This window comes from Balaenoptera ricei, chromosome 2 (assembly GCF_028023285.1).
Source record: "Balaenoptera ricei isolate mBalRic1 chromosome 2, mBalRic1.hap2, whole genome shotgun sequence".
NCBI lineage: Eukaryota > Metazoa > Chordata > Mammalia > Artiodactyla > Balaenopteridae > Balaenoptera > Balaenoptera ricei.
In genome coordinates, this window is record NC_082640.1 from 56,197,294 (window position 1) to 56,222,258 (window position 24,965).

Consider the following 24,965-nt stretch of genomic DNA (forward strand, 5'->3'; position numbering starts at 1 on the left):
TGTACGGGCCATCAGTGATCCACGCAGGTTTAAATTCAGCACTCATTCCTCTCCCCACTCCACGATGACCCACTTGGCATCAACACTGTGCCGGGAGTTAAAGTAGAGAAGCAAACAAGGGCAGCAGCGAGGCCTAATCCATCAGCCCCTTTCCGCCGATGCCCAACCGAGCTCACCCCCGCCCATTGCTCCAGCCTCACTAGGCACTCAAGAAGCTCACCGTGAAAAACGCAAGAACAGGGAGGGCCACAGGCCTGGCCTGAGGTTCCAGGCACCAACCAGGGACGCTTGCTCATTTTGGCTTCCAGAATCAACCCCCAAAATGGCATGCACGAAGCGTGATCCTGGCCAAAACTCACCTCCCAACTGCAAGCTAACTGGGCCTAGACCAGCACACACTCTGACTCTTAAGACCAGCAGGAGAACCTGCCCCCTCGCATTCCCTCAACAGCCATTCAGCAGGGACCCGGGTTTCACAGATAACACAGCTTATGTGCAGACACGGTCAACCCTCAGAAAGGAGCCCCTCCAATACTGGAGTCCTTGGTGGTGTTTGCATGCATGTCGGCGGGGGACGCTGGCCCTCATTCCTAACTGTCCTCTCCCCCTGAGAGAGGAAACGTGCTGAACCTCAATTTTGATGACGAGACGGTAGAGTGTTCTCACTCATTTGGTCCAGATTTTCCAAGGAATGCATGCAAGGGTGTCATCATCAATCCAAGCACATGCTGGGACGCTGCAGAACACAACCGGAGTCTGCGCGGGACTCTGTACAGGAGCCATGAGCCTGGGCTACCCCAAAAGCCTGGAGAATCCACAGCCCTCAGGCCACTCAGCAAGGGGAACAATCAATCCACTCTTGCAACCATTGGGCCTGTCTGAGGAAAACCTAATATCTAATGGCACATCTTGGGGTGCTTTAATACCTACCATCCTGAGTTATCCACGAACACACTCAGGGACATGGGCCCGCCTCACTTTTTCCACTTCTTCTTAGCACCTCCAGTCATCAGAGCACACGAAGGTCTTGTTTGTGTCGACGGCCAGCCTTTCCCAGCAACTGCACCTGAGAAGTGGACAGAAATCACCGAGGCTTCATAAGTGGACCGGTGTCCTCACAGGACATGATCCATAAAAACATTTACCTGGCCTTGAGCTCTGAAACTGCTTCCCAAGGACCTCTAACCCTTACCGAGAATTGACTGCATGTCTGATAGTACGACTGCAGGAAGTTACGCACATATGTTGGCCGGTGTCTGAGAGGCTGTATGTGTGTGTTCACGCGTGTGGGCGTGTGTGACTGCGCATGCGGACGTGCTTGTGGGTTCCTCTGTGTGCCGCTGCATACGCGTCTTGGTCTCTGTGTGTCCCTATGGCCCTGTGAAGAGGAGTCCAACAATAAAAGAAAGAGTTTATACACAGCACCCTGGTGAGACCCCTAACTGAAAGGAGAAAGAATCCTGTCAGCTTTAAGAGGCCGCAGACACACTTTGACCCCCAGGGGCTGTTGAAATAGTCCACGGACTCCCGCTCTCCTACAGCCACGCCTTCTGACCAAAACACAAAGCCTCGACGAGACCTGCCTCCGGGCCTTGGCTGTGACATCGACATGCACCTCGAGACTCTGTCAGCTACCAGTATATCTGATGGGCATTTGGGGTCACTCGCAGCACTTCCGGAAGCAAGGGAACTCCCATGGTCGGGCCGACACCGACCGGCAGCTGTCTGCTGCCAAGATGCAGTCTGAAAACACTCAAGGGGCTAACGAACGTGGGCCCACGTGCCACTTCTCGCCAACTAGGCCTAATCACTTTCCATTGACCCGTGGGAATGCCCACCACAGGAAGTGGTGGGCTTCAGCCACCATGACCCATGTCGGATCCCCACGGCGGAAACTAGTCCACATTCCCAGCCACGTCTCAGGCAGCTCCCATCTTGAATGTTCACGGCCCTGACCCCTAAGGAAACGCTCAAACCCTTGAAAGCCTCGTCCTACATGCCCTCCTCCAGCCCACAGGGCGACACGACCCTACTGGAAACCACAAACATCTTCAGAACACGGGAACACTGAACACCAGGGAAGACAGACCGCAAGCCTGTCTCCTTGGTTGATGCTGATCCCACACCATGCATCCTGGAAATTCTCCACTGCCACAGTGACACTACCGAGTAACTCACAGTGATCAAAGGCATGGTCCCCGAGGACCACAGACAGACTTTCAAAGGAAGACCTCTGCCATGCGAGGGAACTTGGAAGCCTGAAAGGGAACAGTGGCTGGCCACGGCAGCACAGCAGGCATGGCAATGGGGCCCCCATCTCTGCCCCACCAATGGACTGCTCCAGATAAACCTCTGGCTGTTCGAAAGGCCTGCGTGCTACACCGGCCGGTCGCGTCATTCCCCCACGGGAGAAACACTTTCGCTTTACACATTGCCAAACAAGGGAACAAAGCGGCCAAAGGGGATGTTCGCATAACTCAACTACCTGCAAGGAGGCCGGCACAGACGCCTCACCATGTCGATCTTCTCTACTTCCCGCAAGACACCCTTTGGGTGTCATTCCTCGGGCAACGGGATCGCAACTCTACACAGCTTACCTTCCTCAACTCACTCACTTGAACTGCCAAAGCCATCCGCTCCATAGGCAGCTTATGCCAGCCCATCACGAACAAGACACATTCTTGGGAAGCCGAGGCCAGCGCCTGCAACCCAATGATGACAACCCATCCCACGACATCACACAGGACCTTTCCTCATGATACCTTACCTTTCTCTCCAGGCCAGCAGACACCACCCAGGCTGAAATGCTTCACTCGATCCACACCCCACTCCACGAAGATCCACTTAGCGCCAACAGTGTACCGGCAACTTCAGCAGAGGAGCTGACAGGGGCAGCACTGAGGCCTAAACCATCAGCCCCCTTCCGCCATCGCCCAACTCCAGCCCACGCCCGCCCACTGCTCCAGCCACAAGGGGCAGTCAAGAACCTCACTGCACGAAACACAACAACAGAGAGGGCCACAGGCCTGGCCTGAGGCTCCAGGCTCCAACCAGGGAAGCTTGCTCATGTTGGCTTCCATAATCAACCTCGGAAGCGGCATGCACAAAGTGTGATCCTGTCCAAAAATCACCTCTCCAAGCTGCAAGCTTACTGGGTCTCTACCAGAACACACTCCGACCCTGAAGACTAGCAGGAAAGCCTGCCCTCTTGCATTCCCTCAACGGCCTTTTAGCAGGGACCGGGGATTCATAGATGACCCAGCTTATGGGCAGACATGGTCGACCCTCAGACAGGAGCCCCTCCAATGCTGGAGCCCTTAGTGGGGTTTGCATGCCTGTCAGCAGGGGACGTTGGCCCTCACTCCTAACTGTCCCATACTCCCGAGACAGGAAACGTGCTGGACCTCACTTTCGATGAGGAGACGGTAGAGCGTTCTCACTCATTTTGTTCAGATTTTCCAAGGAATGCATACAAGGGTGTCATCATCGATCCAAGCACATGCTGGGAGGCTGCAGAACACAAAAGGGAAGGCCGTGGGTCTCTGCAGAGGAGCCATGACCTGGAAGTACTCCAACTGCCTGGGGAATCCACAGTCCTCAGGCCACTCAGCAAGACCAACAATCAATCCACTCTTGCAACCATTGGGCCCATCTGTGGAAATCCTAATATCCAATGGCACATCTTAGTATGGGTGAATGCCTACCGTCCTGAGCTATCCACAGCCTTGCTCGGCAACGTGCACCCACCCCACTTTGTCCAGTTCTCCTTAGCATATCCAGTCATCAGACAACACGAAGGTCTTCTTCTCTTTGCCGACAGCCAGCCTTACTCTGCAACTGCACCTGAGAAGTGGACAGAAATCAGGCAGGTTTCTGAGTTGCACAAGGGTCCTCAGAGAACATGATTTTTGGAAACACTTAATCTGGGCGTGAGCCTGGAACCTGCTTCCCAAGTACCACTATCCCTTACCAAAAACTGACTGTGTGTCTCACAGCACGACTGAAGGAAGTTACGCACGTACATTGCTCGGTGTGTGAGACGCTGTATGTGTGTATTCACACGTGTGGGCGTGTGTGACTGTGACTGTGCACGAGGATGCGTTTGTGGATACCTGTGGGTGCCGCTAAATACGCGTCTTGGTCTCTGGGTGTCCCTGTGGCCCTCTGCAGACGCTTCTAACAGTAAACGTCATAGTTTATACACAGCACCCTGGTTGGACCCCCAAGTGAAAGGAGAAAGACCCCTGTCAGCTTCATGAGGCCGCATGCGAACTTTGAACCCCAGGCTGTCAAAATAGGCCACAGACTCCCGCTCTCCCACAGCCACGCCTTCTGACCAAAGCACAAAGACTGGACGAGACCTCCCTCCCGGCCGTGGGTGTCACACCTATGTGGACCTGGAGATCCTGACACCTACCACCACATCTGATGTGCCCTTGGGGTCACTCCCAGTGCTCCCGGAAGCAAGGTAACCTCCCATGGGCAGGCTGACACCGACCTGCAGTTGCCGACAGGCAAGATGCAGCCCGGCACTTCTCAAGGGGTTAACGGACTTTGGCCCAAGTGCCTCGTCTCGCCAACTAGACCAAATCACTTCCCATGACCCCGTGGGAATGCCCTCAATGGGAAGTGTTGGGCTTCAGCAACCATGACACAGGTTGGAACCCCACAGCGGAAATTAGGCCACCTTCCCGGCCACGTATAGGCAAGCTTCCAACTGGTAGGCTTTGCGGCCCTGACCACTGAGAAAACGCTCAAACGCTACACAGCCTCGTCCTAAGTGCCCTCCTCCTGCCTGCAGGGCGACTCGACTCTACTTGAAGCCACAGACATCATGTGAACACGGAGACACTGAACAGCAGGGAAGACACACCGCAAGCCTGTCTGCTTTGATGACGCCCACCCCACCCCATGCATCCTGGCAATTCTCCACTGCCACGGCGACACTACCGAGGCACTCACAGTGATCAAAGGCACTGTCCCCGACGACCACAGACAGACTTTCAACGGAAAACCTTTGCCACACGAGGGGACCTGGAAACTTGAAAGGGCACAGTGGCTGTCCACGACAGTGCGCCTGGCGTCGCAACAGTGCCCCCACCTCTGTCCCCACAACGGACTGCTCCAGGTAAACCTCTGGCTGTTCGCAAGCCGAGTCATACCCCCCGGGAGAAGCACTTTCGCTTTGCACATTCCCAAACAACGGAACGATTAGGCCAAAGGGGATGTTCGCATAACTAAACATCCTCCAAGGAGGCCAGCAGAGACGCGTCACCATGTCAATCTTCTTTACGTCTCGCAAGACACCCTTTGGGTGTCTTTCCTCTGGCAATGGGATTCCAACTCTACACAGGTTACCTACCTCACCTCATCCACTTGAACTGCCAAAGCCATCCCCTCCATAGGCAGCTGATGCCAGCCCATCACGAACATGACACATCCTTGGGAAGCCGAGGCCAGCACCTGCAACCCAGTTATGATAGCCTATTCCACGACATCACAAAGGACATGTCCTCATCTTCCCTTCCCTTCCTGTACGGGCCATCAGTGATCCACGCAGGTTTAAATTCAGCACTCATTCCTCTCCCCACTCCACGATGACCCACTTGGCATCAACACTGTGCCGGGAGTTAAAGTAGAGAAGCAAACAAGGGCAGCAGCGAGGCCTAATCCATCAGCCCCTTTCCGCCGATGCCCAACCGAGCTCACCCCCGCCCATTGCTCCAGCCTCACTAGGCACTCAAGAAGCTCACCGTGAAAAACGCAAGAACAGGGAGGGCCACAGGCCTGGCCTGAGGTTCCAGGCACCAACCAGGGACGCTTGCTCATTTTGGCTTCCAGAATCAACCCCCAAAATGGCATGCACGAAGCGTGATCCTGGCCAAAACTCACCTCCCAACTGCAAGCTAACTGGGCCTAGACCAGCACACACTCTGACTCTTAAGACCAGCAGGAGAACCTGCCCCCTCACATTCCCTCAACAGCCATTCAGCAGGGACCCGGGTTTCACAGATAACACAGCTTATGTGCAGACACGGTCAACCCTCAGAAAGGAGCCCCTCCAATACTGGAGTCCTTGGTGGTGTTTGCATGCATGTCGGCGGGGGACGCTGGCCCTCATTCCTAACTGTCCTCTCCCCCTGAGAGAGGAAACGTGCTGAACCTCAATTTTGATGACGAGACGGTAGAGTGTTCTCACTCATTTGGTCCAGATTTTCCAAGGAATGCATGCAAGGGTGTCATCATCAATCCAAGCACATGCTGGGACGCTGCAGAACACAACCGGAGTCTGCGCGGGACTCTGTACAGGAGCCATGAGCCTGGGCTACCCCAAAAGCCTGGAGAATCCACAGCCCTCAGGCCACTCAGCAAGGGGAACAATCAATCCACTCTTGCAACCATTGGGCCTGTCTGAGGAAAACCTAATATCTAATGGCACATCTTGGGGTGCTTTAATACCTACCATCCTGAGTTATCCACGAACACACTCAGGGACATGGGCCCGCCTCACTTTTTCCACTTCTTCTTAGCACCTCCAGTCATCAGAGCACACGAAGGTCTTGTTTGTGTCGACGGCCAGCCTTTCCCAGCAACTGCACCTGAGAAGTGGACAGAAATCACCGAGGCTTCATAAGTGGACCGGTGTCCTCACAGGACATGATCCATAAAAACATTTACCTGGCCTTGAGCTCTGAAACTGCTTCCCAAGGACCTCTAACCCTTACCGAGAATTGACTGCATGTCTGATAGTACGACTGCAGGAAGTTACGCACATATGTTGGCCGGTGTCTGAGAGGCTGTATGTGTGTGTTCACGCGTGTGGGCGTGTGTGACTGTGACTGCGCATGCGGACGTGCTTGTGGGTTCCTCTGTGTGCCGCTGCATACGCGTCTTGGTCTCTGTGTGTCCCTATGGCCCTGTGAAGAGGAGTCCAACAATAAAAGAAAGAGTTTATACACAGCACCCTGGTGAGACCCCTAACTGAAAGGAGAAAGAATCCTGTCAGCTTTAAGAGGCCGCAGACACACTTTGACCCCCAGGGGCTGTTGAAATAGTCCACGGACTCCCGCTCTCCTACAGCCACGCCTTCTGACCAAAACACAAAGCCTCGACGAGACCTGCCTCCGGGCCTTGGCTGTGACATCGACATGCACCTCGAGACTCTGTCAGCTACCAGTATATCTGATGGGCATTTGGGGTCACTCGCAGCACTTCCGGAAGCAAGGGAACTCCCATGGTCGGGCCGACACCGACCGGCAGCTGTCTGCTGCCAAGATGCAGTCTGAAAACACTCAAGGGGCTAACGAACGTGGGCCCACGTGCCACTTCTCGCCAACTAGGCCTAATCACTTTCCATTGACCCGTGGGAATGCCCACCACAGGAAGTGGTGGGCTTCAGCCACCATGACCCATGTCGGATCCCCACGGCGGAAACTAGTCCACATTCCCAGCCACGTCTCAGGCAGCTCCCATCTTGAATGTTCACGGCCCTGACCCCTAAGGAAACGCTCAAACCCTTGATAGCCTCGTCCTACATGCCCTCCTCCAGCCCACAGGGCGACACGACCCTACTGGAAACCACAAACATCTTCAGAACACGGGAACACTGAACACCAGGGAAGACAGACCGCAAGCCTGTCTCCTTGGTTGATGCTGATCCCACACCATGCATCCTGGAAATTCTCCACTGCCACAGTGACACTACCGAGTAACTCACAGTGATCAAAGGCATGGTCCCCGAGGACCACAGACAGACTTTCAAAGGAAGACCTCTGCCATGCGAGGGAACTTGGAAGCCTGAAAGGGAACAGTGGCTGGCCACGGCAGCACAGCAGGCATGGCAATGGGGCCCCCATCTCTGCCCCACCAATGGACTGCTCCAGATAAACCTCTGGCTGTTCGAAAGGCCTGCGTGCTACACCGGCCGGTCGCGTCATTCCCCCACGGGAGAAACACTTTCGCTTTACACATTGCCAAACAAGGGAACAAAGCGGCCAAAGGGGATGTTCGCATAACTCAACTACCTGCAAGGAGGCCGGCACAGACGCCTCACCATGTCGATCTTCTCTACTTCCCGCAAGACACCCTTTGGGTGTCATTCCTCGGGCAACGGGATCGCAACTCTACACAGCTTACCTACCTCAACTCACCCACTTGAACTGCCAAAGCCATCCGCTCCATAGGCAGCTTATGCCAGCCCATCACGAACAAGACACATTCTTGGGAAGCCGAGGCCAGCGCCTGCAACCCAATGATGACAACCCATCCCACGACATCACACAGGACCTTTCCTCATGATACCTTACCTTTCTCTCCAGGCCAGCAGCCACCACCCAGGCTGAAATGCTTCACTCGATCCACACCCCACTCCACGAAGATCCACTTAGCGCCAACAGTGTGCCGGCAACTTCAGCAGAGGAGCTGACAGGGGCAGCACTGAGGCCTAAACCATCAGCCCCCTTCCGCCATCGCCCAACTCCAGCCCATGCCCTCCCACGGCTCCAGCCACGCGGGGCAGTCAAGAACCTCACTGCACGAAACACAACAACAGAGAGGGCCACAGGCCTGGCCTGAGGCTCCAGGCTCCAACCAGGGAAGCTTGCTCATGTTGGCTTCCATAATCAACCTCGGAAGCGGCATGCACAAAGTGTGATCCTGTCCAAAAATCACCTCTCCAAGCTGCAAGCTTACTGGGTCTCTACCAGAACACACTCCGACCCTGAAGACTAGCAGGAAAGCCTGCCCTCTTGCATTCCCTCAACGGCCTTTTAGCAGGGACCGGGGATTCATAGATGACCCAGCTTATGGGCAGACATGGTCGACCCTCAGACAGGAGCCCCTCCAATGCTGGAGCCCTTAGTGGGGTTTGCATGCCTGTCAGCAGGGGACGTTGGCCCTCACTCCTAACTGTCCCATACTCCCGAGACAGGAAACGTGCTGGACCTCACTTTCGATGAGGAGACGGTAGAGCGTTCTCACTCATTTTGTTCAGATTTTCCAAGGAATGCATACAAGGGTGTCATCATCGATCCAAGCACATGCTGGGAGGCTGCAGAACACAAAAGGGAAGGCCGTGGGTCTCTGCAGAGGAGCCATGACCTGGAAGTACTCCAACTGCCTGGGGAATCCACAGTCCTCAGGCCACTCAGCAAGACCAACAATCAATCCACTCTTGCAACCATTGGGCCCATCTGTGGAAATCCTAATATCCAATGGCACATCTTAGTATGGGTGAATGCCTACCGTCCTGAGCTATCCACAGCCTTGCTCGGCAACGTGCACCCACCCCACTTTGTCCAGTTCTCCTTAGCATATCCAGTCATCAGACAACGCGAAGGTCTTCTTCTCTTTGCCGACAGCCAGCCTTACTCTGCAACTGCACCTGAGAAGTGGACAGAAATCAGGCAGGTTTCTGAATTGCACAAGGGTCCTCAGAGAACATGATTTTTGAGAACACTTAACCTGGGCGTGAGCCTGGAACCTGCTTCCCAAGTACCACTGTCCCTTACCGAAAACTGATTGTGTGTCTCACAGCACGACTGAAGGAAGTTACGCACGTACATTGCTCGGTGTGTGAGACGCTGTATGTGTGTATTCACACGTGTGGGCGTGTGTGACTGTGACTGTGCACGAGGATGCGTTTGTGGATACCTGTGGGTGCCGCTAAATACGCGTCTTGGTCTCTGGGTGTCCCTGTGGCCCTCTGCAGACGCTTCTAACAGTAAACGTCATAGTTTATACACAGCACCCTGGTTGGACCCCCAACTGAAAGGAGAAAGACCCCTGTCAGCTTCATGAGGCCGCATGCGAACTTTGAACCCCAGGCTGTCAAAATAGGCCACAGACTCCTGCTCTCCCACAGCCACGCCTTCTGACCAAAGCACAAAGACTGGACGAGACCTCCCTCCCGGCCGTGGGTGTCACACCTATGTGGACCTGGAGATCCTGCCACCTACCACCACATCTGATGTGCCCTTGGGGTCACTCCCAGTGCTCCCGGAAGCAAGGTAACCTCCCATGGGCAGGCTGACACCGACCTGCAGTTGCCGACAGGCAAGATGCAGCCTGGCACTTCTCAAGGGGTTAACGGACTTCGGCCCAAGTGCCTCGTCTCGCCAACTAGACCAAATCACTTCCCATGACCCCGTGGGAATGCCCTCAATGGGAAGTGTTGGGCTTCAGCAACCATGACACAGGTTGGAACCCCACAGCGGAAATTAGGCCACCTTCCCGGCCACGTATAGGCAAGCTTCCAACTGGTAGGCTTTGCGGCCCTGACCACTGAGGAAACGCTCAAACGCTACACAGCCTCGTCCTAAGTGCCCTCCTCCTGCCTGCAGGGCGACTCGACTCTACTTGAAGCCACAGACATCATGTGAACACGGAGACACTGAACAGCAGGGAAGACACACTGCAAGCCTGTCTGCTTTGATGATGCCCACCCCACCCCATGCATCCTGGCAATTCTCCACTGCCACGGCGACACTACCGAGGCACTCACTGTGATCAAAGGCACTGTCCCCGAGGACCACAGACAGACTTTCAACGGAAAACCTTTGCCACACGAGGGGACCTGGAAACTTGAAAGGGCACAGTGGCTGTCCACAACAGTGCGCCTGGCGTCGCAACAGTGCCCCCACCTCTGTCCCCCCAACGGACTGCTCCAGGTAAACCTCTGGCTGTTCGCAAGCCGAGTCATGCCCCCCCGGGAGAAGCACTTTCGCTTTGCACATTCCCAAACAAGGGAACAAAGCAGCCAAAGGGGATGTTCGCATAACTAAACATCCTCCAAGGAGGCCAGCAGAGACGCGTCACCATGTCAATCTTCTTTACGTCTCGCAAGACACCCTTTGGGTGTCTTTCCTCTGGCAATGGGATTCCAACTCTACACAGGTTACCTACCTCACCTCATCCACTTGAACTGCCAAAGCCATCCCCTCCATAGGCAGCTGATGCCAGCCCATCACGAACATGACACATCCTTGGGAAGCCGAGGCCAGCACCTGCAACCCAGTTATGATAGCCTATTCCACGACATCACAAAGGACATGTCCTCATCTTCCCTTCCCTTCCTGTACGGGCCATCAGTGATCCACGCAGGTTTAAATTCAGCACTCATTCCTCTCCCCACTCCACGATGACCCACTTGGCATCAACACTGTGCCGGGAGTTAAAGTAGAGAAGCAAACAAGGGCAGCAGCGAGGCCTAATCCATCAGCCCCTTTCCGCCGATGCCCAACCGAGCTCACCCCCGCCAATTGCTCCAGCCTCACTAGGCACTCAAGAAGCTCACCGTGAAAAACGCAAGAACAGGGAGGGCCACAGGCCTGGCCTGAGGTTCCAGGCACCAACCAGGGACGCTTGCTCATTTTGGCTTCCAGAATCAACCCCCAAAACGGCATGCACGAAGCGTGATCCTGGCCAAAACTCACCTCCCAACTGCAAGCTAACTGGGCCTAGACCAGCACACACTCTGACTCTTAAGACCAGCAGGAGAACCTGCCCCCTCGCATTCCCTCAACAGCCATTCAGCAGGGACCCGGGTTTCACAGATAACACAGCTTATGTGCAGACACGGTCAACCCTCAGAAAGGAGCCCCTCCAATACTGGAGTCCTTGGTGGTGTTTGCATGCATGTCGGCGGGGGACGCTGGCCCTCATTCCTAACTGTCCTCTCCCCCTGAGAGAGGAAACGTGCTGAACCTCAGTTTCGATGACGAGACGGTAGAGTGTTCTCACTCATTTGGTTCAGATTTTCCAAGGAATGCATGCAAGCGTGTCATCATCAATCCAAGCACATGCTGGGACGCTGCAGAACACAACCGGAGTCTGCGTGGGACTCTGTACAGGAGCCATGAGCCTGGGCTACCCCAAAAGCCTGGAGAATCCACAGCCCTCAGGCCACTCAGCAAGGGGAACAATCAATCCACTCTTGCAACCATTGGGCCTGTCTGAGGAAAACCTAATATCTAATGGCACATCTTGGGGTGCTTTAATACCTACCATCCTGAGTTATCCACGAACACACTCAGGGACATGGGCCCGCCTCACTTTTTCCACTTCTTCTTAGCACCTCCAGTCATCAGAGCACACGAAGGTCTTGTTTGTGTCGACGGCCAGCCTTTCCCAGCAACTGCACCTGAGAAGTGGACAGAAATCACCGAGGCTTCATAAGTGGACCGGTGTCCTCACAGGACATGATCCATAAAAACATTTACCTGGCCTTGAGCTCTGAAACTGCTTCCCAAGGACCTCTAACCCTTACCGAGAATTGACTGCATGTCTGATAGTACGACTGCAGGAAGTTACGCACATATGTTGGCCGGTGTCTGAGAGGCTGTATGTGTGTGTTCACGCGTGTGGGCGTGTGTGACTGTGACTGCGCATGCGGACGTGCTTGTGGGTTCCTCTGTGTGCCGCTGCATACGCGTCTTGGTCTCTGTGTGTCCCTATGGCCCTGTGAAGAGGAGTCCAACAATAAAAGAAAGAGTTTATACACAGCACCCTGGTGAGACCCCTAACTGAAAGGAGAAAGAATCCTGTCAGCTTTAAGAGGCCGCAGACACACTTTGACCCCCAGGGGCTGTTGAAATAGTCCACGGACTCCCGCTCTCCTACAGCCACGCCTTCTGACCAAAACACAAAGCCTCGACGAGACCTGCCTCCGGGCCTTGGCTGTGACATCGACATGCACCTCGAGACTCTGTCAGCTACCAGTATATCTGATGGGCATTTGGGGTCACTCGCAGCACTTCCGGAAGCAAGGGAACTCCCATGGTCGGGCCGACTCCGACCGGCAGCTGTCTGCTGCCAAGATGCAGTCTGAAAACACTCAAGGGGCTAACGAACGTGGGCCCACGTGCCACTTCTCGCCAACTAGGCCTAATCACTTTCCATTGACCCGTGGGAATGCCCACCACAGGAAGTGGTGGGCTTCAGCCACCATGACCCATGTCGGATCCCCACGGCGGAAACTAGTCCACATTCCCAGCCACGTCTCAGGCAGCTCCCATCTTGAATGTTCACGGCCCTGACCCCTAAGGAAACGCTCAAACCCTTGAAAGCCTCGTCCTACATGCCCTCCTCCAGCCCACAGGGCGACACGACCCTACTGGAAACCACAAACATCTTCAGAACACGGGAACACTGAACACCAGGGAAGACAGACCGCAAGCCTGTCTCCTTCATTGATGCTGATCCCACACCATGCATCCTGGAAATTCTCCACTGCCACAGTGACACTACCGAGTAACTCACAGTGATCAAAGGCATGGTCCCCGAGGACCACAGACAGACTTTCAAAGGAAGACCTCTGCCATGCGAGGGAACTTGGAAGCCTGAAAGGGAACAGTGGCTGGCCACGGCAGCACAGCAGGCATGGCAATGGGGCCCCCATCTCTGCCCCACCAATGGACTGCTCCAGATAAACCTCTGGCTGTCCGAAAGGCCTGCGTGCTACACCGGCCGGTCGCGTCATTCCCCCAAGGGAGAAACACTTTCGCTTTACACATTGCCAAACAAGGGAACAAAGCGGCCAAAGGGGATGTTCGCATAACTCAACTACCTGCAAGGAGGCCGGCACAGACGCCTCACCATGTCGATCTTCTCTACTTCCCGCAAGACACCCTTTGGGTGTCATTCCTCGGGCAACGGGATCGCAACTCTACACAGCTTACCTACCTCAACTCACCCACTTGAACTGCCAAAGCCATCCGCTCCATAGGCAGCTTATGCCAGCCCATCACGAACAAGACACATTCTTGGGAAGCCGAGGCCAGCGCCTGCAACCCAATGAAGACAACCCATCCCACGACATCACACAGGACCTTTCCTCATGATACCTTACCTTTCTCTCCAGGCCAGCAGCCACCACCCAGGCTGAAATGCTTCACTCGATCCACACCCCACTCCACGAAGATCCACTTAGCGCCAACAGTGTGCCGGCAACTTCAGCAGAGGAGCTGACAGGGGCAGCACTGAGGCCTAAACCATCAGCCCCCTTCCGCCATCGCCCAACTCCAGCCCACGCCCGCCCACTGCTCCAGCCACGCGGGGCAGTCAAGAACCTCACTGCACGAAACACAACAACAGAGAGGGCCACAGGCCTGGCCTGAGGCTCCAGGCTCCAACCAGGGAAGCTTGCTCATGTTGGCTTCCATAATCAACCTCGGAAGCGGCATGCACAAAGTGTGATCCTGTCCAAAAATCACCTCTCCAAGCTGCAAGCTTACTGGGTCTATACCAGAACACACTCCGACCCTGAAGACTAGCAGGAAAGCCTGCCCTCTTGCATTCCCTCAACGGCCTTTTAGCAGGGACCGGGGATTCATAGATGACCCAGCTTATGGGCAGACATGGTCGACCCTCAGACAGGAGCCCCTCCAATGCTGGAGCCCTTAGTGGGGTTTGCATGCATGTCAGCAGGGGACGTTGGCCCTCACTCCTAACTGTCCCATACTCCCGAGACAGGAAACGTGCTGGACCTCACTTTCGATGAGGAGACGGTAGAGCGTTCTCACTCATTTTGTTCAGATTTTCCAAGGAATGCATACAAGCGTGTCATCATCGATCCAAGCACATGCTGGGAGGCTGCAGAACACAAAAGGGAAGGCCGTGTGTCTCTGCAGAGGAGCCATGACCTGGAAGTACTCCAACTGCCTGGGGAATCCACAGTCCTCAGGCCACTCAGCAAGACCAACAATCAATCCACTCTTGCAACCATTGGGCCCATCTGTGGAAATCCTAATATCCAATGGCACATCTTAGTATGGGTGAATGCCTACCGTCCTGAGCTATCCACAGCCTTGCTCGGCAACGTGCACCCGCCCCACTTTGTCCAGTTCTCCTTAGCACATCCAGTCATCAGACAACGCGAAGGTCTTCTTCTCTTTGCCGACAGCCAGCCTTACTCTGCAACTGCACCTGAGAAGTGGACAGAAATCAGGCAGGTTTCTGAATTGCACAAGGGTCCTCAGAGAACATGATTTTTGGGAACACTTAACCTGGGCGTGAGCCTGGAACCTGCTTCCCAAGTACCACTGTCCCTTACCGAAAACTGATTGTGTGTCTCACAGCACGACTGAAGGAAGTTACGCACGTACATTGCTCGGTGTGTGAGACGCTGTATGTGTGTATTCACACGTGTGGGCGTGTGTGACTGTGACTGTGCACGAGGATGCGTTTGTGGATACCTGTGGGTGCCGCTAAATACGCGTCTTGGTCTCTGGGTGTCCCTGTGGCCCTCTGCAGACGCTTCTAACAGTAAACGTCATAGTTTATACACAGCACCCTGGTTGGACCCCCAACTGAAAGGAGAAAGACCCCTGTCAGCTTCATGAGGCCGCATGCGAACTTTGAACCCCAGGCTGTCAAAATAGGCCACAGACTCCCGCTCTCCCACAGCCACGCCTTCTGACCAAAGCACAAAGACTGGACGAGACCTCCCTCCCGGCCGTGGGTGTCACACCTATGTGGACCTGGAGATCCTGCCACCTACCACCACATCTGATGTGCCCTTGGGGTCACTCCCAGTGCTCCCGGAAACAAGGTAACCTCCCATGGGCAGGCTGACACCGACCTGCAGTTGCCGACAGGCAAGATGCAGCCTGGCACTTCTCAAGGGGTTAACGGACTTCGGCCCAAGTGCCTCGTCTCGCCAACTAGACCAAATCACTTCCCATGACCCCGTGGGAATGCCCTCAATGGGAAGTGTTGGGCTTCAGCAACCATGACACAGGTTGGAACCCCACAGCGGAAATTAGGCCACCTTCCCGGCCACGTATAGGCAAGCTTCCAACTGGTAGGCTATGCGGCCCTGACCACTGAGGAAACGCTCAAACGCTACACAGCCTCGTCCTAAGTGCCCTCCTCCTGCCTGCAGGGCGACTCGACTCTACTTGAAGCCACAGACATCATGTGAACATGGAGACACTGAACAGCAGGGAAGACACACCGCAAGCCTGTCTGCTTTGATGATGCCCACCCCACGCCATGCATCCTGGCAATTCTCCACTGCCACGGCGACACTACCGAGGCACTCACAGTGATCAAAGGCACTGTCCCCGAGGACCACAGACAGACTTTCAACGGAAAACCTTTGCCACACGAGGGGACCTGGAAACTTGAAAGGGCACAGTGGCTGTCCACGACAGTGCGCCTGGCGTCGCAACAGTGCCCCCACCTCTGTCCCCCCAACGGACTGCTCCAGGTAAACCTCTGGCTGTTCGCAAGCCGAGTCATGCCCCCCCGGGAGAAGCACTTTCGTTTTGCACATTCCCAAACAACGGAACGATTAGGCCAAAGGGAATGTTCGCATAACTAAACATCCTCCAAGGAGGCCAGCAGAGACGCGTCACCATGTCAATCTTCTTTATGTCTCGTAAGACACCCTTTGGGTGTCTTTCCTCTGGCAATGGGATTCCAACTCTACACAGGTTACCTACCTCACCTCATCCACTTGAACTGCCAAAGCCATCCCCTCCATAGGCAGCTGATGCCAGCCCATCACGAACATGACACATCCTTGGGAAGCCGAGGCCAGCACCTGCAACCCAGTTATGATAGCCTATTCCACGACATCACAAAGGACATGTCCTCATCTTCCCTTCCCTTCCTGTACGGGCCATCAGTGATCCACGCAGGTTTAAATTCAGCACTCATTCCTCTCCCCACTCCACGATGACCCACTTGGCATCAACACTGTGCCGGGAGTTAAAGTAGAGAAGCAAACAAGGGCAGCAGCGAGGCCTAATCCATCAGCCCCTTTCCGCCGATGCCCAACCGAGCTCACCCCCGCCCATTGCTCCAGCCTCACTAGGCACTCAAGAAGCTCACCGTGAAAAACGCAAGAACAGGGAGGGCCACAGGCCTGGCCTGAGGTTCCAGGCACCAACCAGGGACGCTTGCTCATTTTGGCTTCCAGAATCAACCCCCAAAATGGCATGCACGAAGCGTGATCCTGGCCAAAACTCACCTCCCAACTGCAAGCTAACTGGGCCTAGACCAGCACACACTCTGACTCTTAAGACCAGCAGGAGAACCTGCCCCCTCGCATTCCCTCAACAGCCATTCAGCAGGGACCCGGGTTTCACAGATAACACAGCTTATGTGCAGACACGGTCAACCCTCAGAAAGGAGCCCCTCCAATACTGGAGTCCTTGGTGGTGTTTGCATGCATGTCGGCGGGGGACGCTGGCCCTCATTCCTAACTGTCCTCTCCCCCTGAGAGAGGAAACGTGCTGAACCTCAGTTTCGATGACGAGACGGTAGAGTGTTCTCACTCATTTGGTTCAGATTTTCCAAGGAATGCATGCAAGCGTGTCATCATCAATCCAAGCACATGCTGGGACGCTGCAGAACACAACTGGAGTCTGCGTGGGACTCTGTACAGGAGCCATGAGCCTGGGCTACCCCAAAAGCCTGGAGAATCCACAGCCCTCAGGCCACTCAGCAAGGGGAACAATCAATCCACTCTTGCAACCATTGGGCCTGTCTGAGGAAAACCTAATATCTAATGGCACATCTTGGGGTGCTTTAATACCTACCATCCTGAGTTATCCACGAACACACTCAGGGACATGGGCCCGCCTCACTTTTTCCACCTCTTCTTAGCACCTCCAGTCATCAGAGCACACGAAGGTCTTGTTTGTGTCGACGGCCAGCCTTTCCCAGCAACTGCACCTGAGAAGTGGACAGAAATCACCGAGGCTTCATAAGTGGACCGGTGTCCTCACAGGACATGATCCATAAAAACATTTACCTGGCCTTGAGCTCTGAAACTGCTTCCCAAGGACCTCTAACCCTTACCGAGAATTGACTGCATGTCTGATAGTACGACTGCAGGAAGTTACGCACATATGTTGGCCGGTGTCTGAGAGGCTGTATGTGTGTGTTCACGCGTGTGGGCGTGTGTGACTGTGACTGCGCATGCGGACGTGCTTGTGGGTTCCTCTGTGTGCCGCTGCATACGCGTCTTGGTCTCTGTGTGTCCCTATGGCCCTGTGAAGAGGAGTCCAACAATAAAAGAAAGAGTTTATACATAGCACCCTGGTGAGACCCCTAACTGAAAGGAGAAAGAATCCTGTCAGCTTTAAGAGGCCGCAGACACACTTTGACCCCCAGGGGCTGTTGAAATAGTCCACGGACTCCCGCTCTCCTACAGCCACGCCTTCTGACCAAAACACAAAGCCTCGACGAGACCTGCCTCCGGGCCTTGGCTGTGACATCGACATGCACCTCGAGACTCTGTCAGCTACCAGTATATCTGATGGGCATTTGGGGTCACTCGCAGCACTTCCGGAAGCAAGGGAACTCCCATGGTCGGGCCGACACCGACCGGCAGCTGTCTGCTGCCAAGATGCAGTCTGAAAACACTCAAGGGGCTAACGAACGTGGGCCCACGTGCCACTTCTCGCCAACTAGGCCTAATCACTTTCCATTGACCCGTGGGAATGCCCACCACAGGAAGTGGTGGGCTTCAGCCACCATGACCCATGTCGGATCCCCACGGCGGAAACTAGTCCACATTCCCAGCCACGTCTCAGGCAGCTCCCATCTTGAATGTTCACGGCCCTGACCCCTAAGGAAACGCTCAAACCCTTGAAAGCCTCGTCCTACATGCCCTCCTCCAGCCCACAGGGCGACACGACCCTACTGGAAACCACAAACATCTTCAGAACACGGGAACACTGAACACCAGGGAAGACAGACCGCAAGCCTGTCTCCTTGGTTGATGCTGATCCCACACCATGCATCCTGGAAATTCTCCACTGCCAGAGTGACACTACCGAGTAACTCACAGTGATCAAAGGCATGGTCCCCGAGGACCACAGACAGACTTTCAAAGGAAGACCTCTGCCATGCGAGGGAACTTGGAAGCCTGAAAGGGAACAGTGGCTGGCCACGGCAGCACAGCAGGCATGGCAATGGGGCCCCCATCTCTGCCCCACCAATGGACTGCTCCAGATAAACCTCTGGCTGTTCGAAAGGCCTGCGTGCTACACCGGCCGGTCGCGTCATTCCCCCACGGGAGAAACACTTTCGCTTTACACATTGCCAAACAAGGGAACAAAGCGGCCAAAGGGGATGTTCGCATAACTCAACTACCTGCAAGGAGGCCGGCACAGACGCCTCACCATGTCGATCTTCTCTACTTCCCGCAAGACACCCTTTGGGTGTCATTCCTCGGGCAACGGGATCGCAACTCTACACAGCTTACCTACCTCAACTCACCCACTTGAACTGCCAAAGCCATCCGCTCCATAGGCAGCTTATGCCAGCCCATCACGAACAAGACACATTCTTGGGAAGCCGAGGCCAGCGCCTGCAACCCAATGAAGACAACCCATCCCACGACATCACACAGGACCTTTCCTCATGATACCTTACCTTTCTCTCCAGGCCAGCAGCCACCACCCAGGCTGAAATGCTTCACTCGATCCACACCCCACTCCACGAAGATCCACTTAGCGCCAACAGTGTGCCGGCAACTTCAGCAGAGGAGCTGACAGGGGCAGCACTGAGGCCTAAACCATCAGCCCCCTTCCGCCATCGCCCAACTCCAGCCCACGCCCGCCCACTGCTCCAGCCACGCGGGGCAGTCAAGAACCTCACTGCACGAAACACAACAACAGAGAGGGCCACAGGCCTGGCCTGAGGCTCCAGGCTCCAACCAGGGAAGCTTGCTCATGTTGGCTTCCATAATCAACCTCGGAAGCGGCATGCACAAAGTGTGATCCTGTCCAAAAATCACCTCTCCAAGCTGCAAGCTTACTGGGTCTATACCAGAACACACTCCGACCCTGAAGACTAGCAGGAAAGCCTGCCCTCTTGCATTCCCTCAACGGCCTTTTAGCAGGGACCGGGGATTCATAGATGACCCAGCTTATGGGCAGACATGGTCGACCCTCAGACAGGAGCCCCTCCAATGCTGGAGCCCTTAGTGGGGTTTGCATGCCTGTCAGCAGGGGACGTTGGCCCTCACTCCTAACTGTCCCATACTCCCGAGACAGGAAACGTGCTGGACCTCAGTTTCAATGAGGAGACGGTAGAGCATTCTCACTCATTTTGTTCAGATTTTCCAAGGAATGCATACAAGGGTGTCATCATCGATCCAAGCACATGCTGGGACGCTGCAGAACACAAAAGGGAAGGCCGTGGGTCTCTGCAGAGGAGCCATGACCTGGAAGTACTCCAACTGCCTGGGGAATCCACAGTCCTCAGGCCACTCAGCAAGACCAACAATCAATCCACTCTTGCAACCATTGGGCCCATCTGTGGAAATCCTAATATCCAATGGCACATCTTAGTATGGGTGAATGCCTACCGTCCTGAGCTATCCACAGCCTTGCTCGGCAACGTGCACCCGCCCCACTTTGTTCAGTTCTCCTTAGCACATCCAGTCATCAGACAACGCGAAGGTCTTCTTCTCTTTGCCGACAGCCAGCCTTACTCTGCAACTGCACCTGAGAAGTGGACAGAAATCAGGCAGGTTTCTGAATTGCACAAGGGTCCTCAGAGAACATGATTTTTGAGAACACTTAACCTGGGCGTGAGCCTGGAACCTGCTTCCCAAGTACCACTGTCCCTTACCGAAAACTGATTGTGTGTCTCACAGCACGACTGAAGGAAGTTACGCACGTACATTGCTCGGTGTGTGAGACGCTGTATGTGTGTATTCACACGTGTGGGCGTGTGTGACTGTGACTGTGCACGAGGATGCGTTTGTGGATACCTGTGGGTGCCGCTAAATACGCGTCTTGGTCTCTGGGTGTCCCTGTGGCCCTCTGCAGACGCTTCTAACAGTAAACGTCATAGTTTATACACAGCACCCTGGTTGGACCCCCAACTGAAAGGAGAAAGACCCCTGTCAGCTTCATGAGGCCGCATGCGAACTTTGAACCCCAGGCTGTCAAAATAGGCCACAGACTCCCGCTCTCCCACAGCCACGCCTTCTGACCAAAGCACAAAGACTGGACGAGACCTCCCTCCCGGCCGTGGGTGTCACACCTATGTGGACCTGGAGATCCTGCCACCTACCACCACATCTGATGTGCCCTTGGGGTCACTCCCAGTGCTCCCGGAAGCAAGGTAACCTCCCATGGGCAGGCTGACACCGACCTGCAGTTGCCGACAGGCAAGATGCAGCCTGGCACTTCTCAAGGGGTTAACGGACTTCGGCCCAAGTGCCTCGTCTCGCCAACTAGACCAAATCACTTCCCATGACCCCGTGGGAATGCCCTCAATGGGAAGTGTTGGGCTTCAGCAACCATGACACAGGTTGGAACCCCACAGCGGAAATTAGGCCACCTTCCCGGCCACGTATAGGCAAGCTTCCAACTGGTAGGCTTTGCAGCCCTGACCACTGAGGAAACGCTCAAACGCTACACAGCCTCGTCCTAAGTGCCCTCCTCCTGCCTGCAGGGCGACTCGACTCTACTTGAAGCCACAGACATCATGTGAACATGGAGACACTGAACAGCAGGGAAGACACACCGCAAGCCTGTCTGCTTTGATGATGCCCACCCCACCCCATGCATCCTGGCAATTCTCCACTGCCACGGCGACACTACCGAGGCACTCACAGTGATCAAAGGCACTGTCCCCGAGGACCACAGACAGACTTTCAACGGAAAACCTTTGCCACACGAGGGGACCTGGAAACTTGAAAGGGCACAGTGGCTGTCCACGACAGTGCGCCTGGCGTCGCAACAGTGCCTCCACCTCTGTCCCCCCAACGGACTGCTCCAGGTAAACCTCTGGCTGTTCGCAAGCCGAGTCATGCCCCCCCGGGAGAAGCACTTTCGTTTTGCACATTCCCAAACAACGGAACGATTAGGCCAAAGGGGATGTTCGCATAACTAAACATCCTCCAAGGAGGCCAGCAGAGACGCGTCACCATGTCAATCTTCTTTACGTCTCGCAAGACACCCTTTGGGTGTCTTTCCTCTGGCAATGGGATTCCAACTCTACACAGGTTACCTACCTCACCTCATCCACTTGAACTGCCAAAGCCATCCCCTCCATAGGCAGCTGATGCCAGCCCATCACGAACATGACACATCCTTGGGAAGCCGAGGCCAGCACCTGCAACCCAGTTATGATAGCCTATTCCACGACATCACAAAGGACATGTCCTCATCTTCCCTTCCCTTCCTGTACGGGCCATCAGTGATCCACGCAGGTTTAAATTCAGCACTCATTCCTCTCCCCACTCCACGATGACCCACTTGGCATCAACACTGTGCCGGGAGTTAAAGTAGAGAAGCAAACAAGGGCAGCAGCGAGGCCTAATCCATCAGCCCCTTTCCGCCGATGCCCAACCGAGCTCACCCCCGCCCATTGCTCCAGCCTCACTAGGCACTCAAGAAGCTCACCGTGAAAAACGCAAGAACAGGGAGGGCCACAGGCCTGGCCTGAGGTTCCAGGCACCAACCAGGGACGCTTGCTCATTTTGGCTTCCAGAATCAACCCCCAAAACGGCATGCACGAAGCGTGATCCTGGCCAAAACTCACCTCCCAACTGCAAGCTAACTGGGCCTAGACCAGCACACACTCTGACTCTTAAGACCAGCAGGAGAACCTGCCCCCTCGCATTCCCTCAACAGCCATTCAGCAGGGACCCGGGTTTCACAGATAACACAGCTTATGTGCAGACACGGTCAACCCTCAGAAAGGAGCCCCTCCAATACTGGAGTCCTTGGTGGTGTTTGCATGCATGTCGGCGGGGGACGCTGGCCCTCATTCCTAACTGTCCTCTCCCCCTGAGAGAGGAAACGTGCTGAACCTCAGTTTCGATGACGAGACGGTAGAGTGTTCTCACTCATTTGGTTCAGATTTTCCAAGGAATGCATGCAAGCGTGTCATCATCAATCCAAGCACATGCTGGGACGCTGCAGAACACAACTGGAGTCTGCGTGGGACTCTGTACAGGAGCCATGAGCCTGGGCTACCCCAAAAGCCTGGAGAATCCACAGCCCTCAGGCCACTCAGCAAGGGGAACAATCAATCCACTCTTGCAACCATTGGGCCTGTCTGAGGAAAACCTAATATCTAATGGCACATCTTGGGGTGCTTTAATACCTACCATCCTGAGTTATCCACGAACACACTCAGGGACATGGGCCCGCCTCACTTTTTCCACCTCTTCTTAGCACCTCCAGTCATCAGAGCACACGAAGGTCTTGTTTGTGTCGACGGCCAGCCTTTCCCAGCAACTGCACCTGAGAAGTGGACAGAAATCACCGAGGCTTCATAAGTGGACCGGTGTCCTCACAGGACATGATCCATAAAAACATTTACCTGGCCTTGAGCTCTGAAACTGCTTCCCAAGGACCTCTAACCCTTACCGAGAATTGACTGCATGTCTGATAGTACGACTGCAGGAAGTTACGCACATATGTTGGCCGGTGTCTGAGAGGCTGTATGTGTGTGTTCACGCGTGTGGGCGTGTGTGACTGTGACTGCGCATGCGGACGTGCTTGTGGGTTCCTCTGTGTGCCGCTGCATACGCGTCTTGGTCTCTGTGTGTCCCTATGGCCCTGTGAAGAGGAGTCCAACAATAAAAGAAAGAGTTTATACACAGCACCCTGGTGAGACCCCTAACTGAAAGGAGAAAGAATCCTGTCAGCTTTAAGAGGCCGCAGACACACTTTGACCCCCAGGGGCTGTTGAAATAGTCCACGGACTCCCGCTCTCCTACAGCCACGCCTTCTGACCAAAACACAAAGCCTCGACGAGACCTGCCTCCGGGCCTTGGCTGTGACATCGACATGCACCTCGAGACTCTGTCAGCTACCAGTATATCTGATGGGCATTTGGGGTCACTCGCAGCACTTCCGGAAGCAAGGGAACTCCCATGGTCGGGCCGACACCGACCGGCAGCTGTCTACTGCCAAGATGCAGTCTGAAAACACTCAAGGGGCTAACGAACGTGGGCCCACGTGCCACTTCTCGCCAACTAGGCCTAATCACTTTCCATTGACCCGTGGGAATGCCCACCACAGGAAGTGGTGGGCTTCAGCCACCATGACCCATGTCGGATCCCCACAGCAGAAACTAGTCCACATTCCCAGCCACGTCTCAGGCAGCTCCCATCTTGAATGTTCACGGCCCTGACCCCTAAGGAAACGCTCAAACCCTTGAAAGCCTCGTCCTACATGCCCTCCTCCAGCCCACAGGGCGACACGACCCTACTGGAAACCACAAACATCTTCAGAACACGGGAACACTGAACACCAGGGAAGACAGACCGCAAGCCTGTCTCCTTGGTTGATGCTGATCCCACACCATGCATCCTGGAAATTCTCCACTGCCAGAGTGACACTACCGAGTAACTCACAGTGATCAAAGGCATGGTCCCCGAGGACCACAGACAGACTTTCAAAGGAAGACCTCTGCCATGCGAGGGAACTTGGAAGCCTGAAAGGGAACAGTGGCTGGCCACGGCAGCACAGCAGGCATGGCAATGGGGCCCCCATCTCTGCCCCACCAATGGACTGCTCCAGATAAACCTCTGGCTGTTCGAAAGGCCTGCGTGCTACACCGGCCGGTCGCGTCATTCCCCCACGGGAGAAACACTTTCGCTTTACACATTGCCAAACAAGGGAACAAAGCGGCCAAAGGGGATGTTCGCATAACTCAACTACCTGCAAGGAGGCCGGCACAGACGCCTCACCATGTCGATCTTCTCTACTTCCCGCAAGACACGCTTTGGGTGTCATTCCTCGGGCAACGGGATCGCAACTCTACACAGCTTACCTACCTCAACTCACCCACTTGAACTGCCAAAGCCATCCGCTCCATAGGCAGCTTATGCCAGCCCATCACGAACAAGACACATTCTTGGGAAGCCGAGGCCAGCGCCTGCAACCCAATGAAGACAACCCATCCCACGACATCACACAGGACCTTTCCTCATGATACCTTACCTTTCTCTCCAGGCCAGCAGCCACCACCCAGGCTGAAAT

At 55.0% G+C, this 24,965-nt stretch overlaps 9 non-coding genes across 9 annotated transcripts; all 9 read right to left on the bottom strand.

Moving 5' to 3' along the window:
• Positions 1-626: 626 nt before the first annotated feature.
• On the bottom strand, positions 627-719 carry LOC132361152 (small nucleolar RNA SNORD116). Its single transcript, XR_009501463.1, has one exon. It is a non-coding gene; the product is annotated as a small nucleolar RNA SNORD116 (small nucleolar RNA).
• Positions 720-3,400: 2,681 nt separating this feature from the next.
• LOC132361823 (small nucleolar RNA SNORD116) lies at positions 3,401-3,493 on the bottom strand. The gene has a single exon (XR_009502090.1). It is a non-coding gene; the product is annotated as a small nucleolar RNA SNORD116 (small nucleolar RNA).
• Positions 3,494-6,159: 2,666 nt separating this feature from the next.
• LOC132361153 (small nucleolar RNA SNORD116) lies at positions 6,160-6,252 on the bottom strand. The gene has a single exon (XR_009501464.1). It is a non-coding gene; the product is annotated as a small nucleolar RNA SNORD116 (small nucleolar RNA).
• A 2,687-nt stretch (positions 6,253-8,939) lies between these two features.
• Positions 8,940-9,032, bottom strand: LOC132361824 (small nucleolar RNA SNORD116). Its single transcript, XR_009502091.1, has one exon. It is a non-coding gene; the product is annotated as a small nucleolar RNA SNORD116 (small nucleolar RNA).
• Positions 9,033-11,699: 2,667 nt separating this feature from the next.
• Positions 11,700-11,792, bottom strand: LOC132361032 (small nucleolar RNA SNORD116). The gene has a single exon (XR_009501347.1). It is a non-coding gene; the product is annotated as a small nucleolar RNA SNORD116 (small nucleolar RNA).
• A 2,687-nt stretch (positions 11,793-14,479) lies between these two features.
• On the bottom strand, positions 14,480-14,572 carry LOC132361875 (small nucleolar RNA SNORD116). The gene has a single exon (XR_009502140.1). It is a non-coding gene; the product is annotated as a small nucleolar RNA SNORD116 (small nucleolar RNA).
• A 2,667-nt stretch (positions 14,573-17,239) lies between these two features.
• On the bottom strand, positions 17,240-17,332 carry LOC132361033 (small nucleolar RNA SNORD116). Its single transcript, XR_009501348.1, has one exon. It is a non-coding gene; the product is annotated as a small nucleolar RNA SNORD116 (small nucleolar RNA).
• A 2,687-nt stretch (positions 17,333-20,019) lies between these two features.
• On the bottom strand, positions 20,020-20,112 carry LOC132361737 (small nucleolar RNA SNORD116). The gene has a single exon (XR_009502006.1). It is a non-coding gene; the product is annotated as a small nucleolar RNA SNORD116 (small nucleolar RNA).
• Positions 20,113-22,779: 2,667 nt separating this feature from the next.
• On the bottom strand, positions 22,780-22,872 carry LOC132361034 (small nucleolar RNA SNORD116). Its single transcript, XR_009501349.1, has one exon. It is a non-coding gene; the product is annotated as a small nucleolar RNA SNORD116 (small nucleolar RNA).
• Positions 22,873-24,965: the final 2,093 nt, after the last annotated feature.